Source organism: Papio anubis, chromosome 3, assembly GCF_008728515.1.
Source record: "Papio anubis isolate 15944 chromosome 3, Panubis1.0, whole genome shotgun sequence".
NCBI lineage: Eukaryota > Metazoa > Chordata > Mammalia > Primates > Cercopithecidae > Papio > Papio anubis.
Genome location: NC_044978.1, coordinates 96,589,437 through 96,593,714, shown reverse-complemented (window position 1 = coordinate 96,593,714; position 4,278 = coordinate 96,589,437). Strand labels below are relative to the sequence as shown.

At 40.7% G+C, this 4,278-nt stretch overlaps 1 pseudogene across 1 annotated transcript; it reads right to left on the bottom strand.

Moving 5' to 3' along the window:
- Positions 1-1,696: 1,696 nt before the first annotated feature.
- Positions 1,697-2,609, bottom strand: LOC100998949 (annotated as a pseudogene). The gene has a single exon (XR_160808.3). The product of XR_160808.3 is annotated as a 60S ribosomal protein L6 pseudogene (transcript).
- Between the last annotated feature and the right edge of the window lie 1,669 nt (positions 2,610-4,278).

Genomic DNA, 4,278 nt, shown 5'->3' with positions numbered 1-4,278 from the left:
AAAGAGACTGGAGGCACGTGGAAGGTTAAATACACCAGAGCCTCTGACAGTTGAGCACTTGAAACCTAATGATTTCCAGATTCTACCATTTGAATTCTTCATAACTACAGCCAAATCTTCCAATAGCTGTGAATTTAGATTTCTCTTTTTATTAATTTCCTATTTCAGAAAAACCATAGTCCATATCCAGTTCTCAACATAAAAGTGTTAAAAGGTGTAAACTAAAGAGCTTCTGCACAGCAAAAGAAACTACCATCAGAGTGAACAGGCAACCTACAGAATGGGAGAAAATTTTGCAATCTACTCATCTGACAAAGAGGCTAATATCCAGAACCACCACAAAGAACTCAAACAAATTTACAAGAGAAAAAAACAAACAACCCCATCAAAAATTGGAGCCAAAGGATGAACAGACATTTCTCAAAGAAGACATTCATACAGCCAACAGACACATGAAAAAATGCTCATCATCACTGGCCATCAAAATGCAAATCAAAACCACAATGAGATACCAGCTCACACCAGTTAGAATGGCGATCATTAAAAGTCAGGAAACAGCAGGTGCTGGAGGGATGTGGAATAGGAGCAGCTTTACACTGTTGGTGGGATTGTAAACTGGATTCAACCATTATGGAAAGTATTATGGCGATTCCTCAGGATCTAGAACTAGATGTACCATATGACCCAGCCATCCCATTGCACAGGTATATACCCAAGAATTATGAATTATGCTATAAAGAACACATGCACCGCATTATGTTTGTGCGGCACTATTACAATAACAAAGACTTGGAATCAACCCAAATGTCCATCAGTGACAAGGTGGATTAAGAAAATGTGGCACATATACACCATGGAATACTATGCAGCAAAAAAGCAAAAAGGATGAGTTTGTGTCCTTTGTAGGGACATGGATGCAGCTGGGAAACCATCATTCTTAGCAAACTATCACAGAACAGAAAACCAAACACCGCATGTTCTCACTCATAGGTGGGAACTGAACAATGAGATCACTTGGACTCAGGAAGGGGAACATCACACACCGGGGCCTATCATGGGGAGGGGGGAGGGAGGAGGGATTGCATTGGGAGTTATACCTGATGTAAATGACGAGTTGATGGGTGCAGCACACCAACATGGCACAAGTATCCATATGTAACAAACCTGCACGTTATGCACGTGTACCCTACAACTTAAAGTATAATAATAATAAATAAATTTTTTTAAAAAAAAAAGGTGTAAAACATCGACTCCGTTAAACACCCTGAAATTTAAACTTTCTGAAATGATTCTTTAGCTCTAGGTCAATAATAACAATTAATAATTATTGAATCTTTATTTTGTACTAGGAACCACTTTTAGCACTTTATATGTAGTATCATTTTTAAGATACATTAACCCTAAAAAACAAGAGTGATTTTCAGGTCCGTTATACAAAGTCCTTGCATCTTCAGAATTAAGGTTATGTGCACTGAGTATTCTGCAAATCTTAGGAATCCTCATTTGATGGGTTAATATTGATCTAGGCATATTTAGGGAAGAATTGTCCATAACAATCGTAATCTACATGCATCGGAAGACTGAGTTTTGTTCTTGCTTCTTTCATAGACCTGGGACTTGAGCCAATTCACAGATTTGTTTGTCTTAAAATTCTTAACAGTTTTTTTATTTTTTATTTTTTATGTTTTTTCTTTTTGTACTTAGCTATTTAATGAGGTTCTTAAGACATTTAGAACACCAATTTGTGAGGATAAATTCCATTCGTCAGGACAAACACAGATCGCAGGTAGCCCTGGAGCTGAGGAACAGCTTTGATTTTTGGTAGAATTTGTGAGTCCACAGCTTTCTGATCAATCTTGCGCTGTTCTGTAATCTCGTATTTCTCTTTTTCTCTGTCGAAGATCTCACCTTCCTGGTGTCTGGGCTTCCGCAGCTGCTGCTTCTTGAAGTAAGCATCAGTAAGATGTTTTGGGATTTTGACATTGCTGATATCTATTTTGGTTGAGGTGGCAATGACAAATTTCTGGTGTGTTCTTCGTAGAGGAACTCGATTGAGGACCAGAGGTCCAGTCACAAGTAACAAGCCACTAGCCAGCTGCTTCAGGAAAACCATCCTCTTGCCCCTGTGGCGTCCAGTGAGGATGATCAGAATGGTCCTGGGGTAATGCTGGCTCGCAGTTTTCTCACATGCTGACTGAAGGGTTTTTTGCCGTGGCTCAACACCTTCGAGGCACATCTTCAGTAGGATAATATCTAGACATTTTGCGAAGTTTAACCACCCGGGTACCGCCGTTCTTGTCACCACCAACTGGTTTTGTAAGAGTTGCAAGAACCTTCTCCTTCTTTTTCTTTTCAACCTCGCATTTAGCGGCTGAGTGCTTCCTCTTGTACATGGCCGTTCTGGAATACATGGCAGATCGGGAATACCTGCCAGTTCCTCTGACAAGGACAGGGTTGCAGCTGCAATGGGGCTTCCCCTTCTTGGGCTCCTTAGCCTTGAGGTTACCCTTTTCCACCTTGCCACCAGCATCAGCCTTCTTGGCTTCGGGTTTCTTCTCTTTAATATTTGGCTTCTCAACTTTTTCACCCGCCATCTTGCAAGATGGGAAAGAGCAACAATTTTTTTATTTTTAAAACGTTATTGTAAAACATACTTTTTATACTAGAGTATATGAAGCATTTCTGTACAATGTAAAGAATAATAGTACAACATGTGGTATTGCATTATTGTATTATCCACCACCAGGATGGCAGAGTGAGATCTTGTCTCAAAAACAAAAACAGAAACAAAAACAAAAACAAAAACAAAAACAATGCATCAAACCCTAAAGCTGCATTAAATTGAGAAGCCCATCACAGCCTACTGCCTGGAAACCAGAATATTCAGTGCGCTCATTTCTTATGGCTGCTGTAACAAACTGCCACAAATTTAGACTTAAAACAACACAGGTCAGAAGTCTAAAATGAAGGTTTCAGTGGGGCTCTGTCCTTTCCGGAGGCTTCAGGAAAGAATTTGTTTCCCTGCCTTTCTCAGTCTGTGGAAGCTGCTAGCATTCTGTGGCTCATGGTGCCTTCTTCGCACCATTCCTACTTCTTGCTTCCATCATTACATTTCCTACTACTCACTCTGATTCCCCTGTTTTACTCTCACAAGTACCTTTGTGATTACATTGGGCCTCCCTGGAAAATCCAGGACAATCTCTCCGCCTCAAGATCCTTAATTCAGTCACATCTGTAAGGTCCTGTGGACCATATTCACAGGTTCCAAGCAGTAGGATGTAGAAATCTCTGGTGGTGGGTGGGGGTGGGGGCTGTTATTCTGCCTACCACTGCCTAGTTCCTCAGGCCTGCCAGATAAGGGCTGATCCCAAGTGTGGCTGCCCCAAACTTCATGTGCAAGTCTTCCTGTCAGCTACAGGAAAGAAGACCAGAGAATGAATTAAAATTCATACAGCAGCCCAACAAGGGCTTCCTCCACCCCTGATTTATAAAAAGTTATTCATATGAAAGTATGAAAATGGCACTTTTAGCTGTGAATTAAATAATTTTATTGAGCATAATAGAAATGATGTGCAATGGAAGCTCTCCTGGAAAATGTTAGCATATTTGTGGAATAAGGTTTATGCATGAAAAAAGATCCTCTTGCTTCAGGGTTTCTTTTTTCTCTTGTATTTCACTGCTAGGGCTGCCACAGCAAATTACCACAGAATGGGTGGCTTAAACAATGGCAATTTATTTTCTCACACTTCTGGAGGCTGGAAGTCTAAGATCTAGGTATCAGCAGGGTTGGTTTCTTCTGAGGCTTCTTTCCTCAGCTTGTGCATGGCCACATTCTTGCTGCTTTGTCCTCACATGGCCTCTGTGCACACACACCCCTGGTATCTTTTTCTCTTACAAGGACACCAGTCCTGTTGGATTAGGGCCCTACACTAAAGATCATTTTAACAGAATCACTTTTTAAAGACCTCATCTCCAAATATGGTTACATTCTGAGGTCTTGGGAGTTAGGGTTTTAACATATACATTTTGGTGGGGATATGGGGGAGGCAATTTAGCCCATCACACTCTGCCTCCAGCTCCAACCACTGATTCCTTCTTAATGATCTTTTTCAGCAGGTTCCTATTTTAACGAGGTGCAAACATTAGGTAAACTGAGGGAATGTTGTCATATTAGGAGCCAAGGTTTACTAATCTGAGTAATGAATGTATATCTATTTTTTTTCTTTCCTTCCTTCCTTCCTTCCTTCCTTCCTTCCTTCCTTCCTTCCTTCCTTCCTT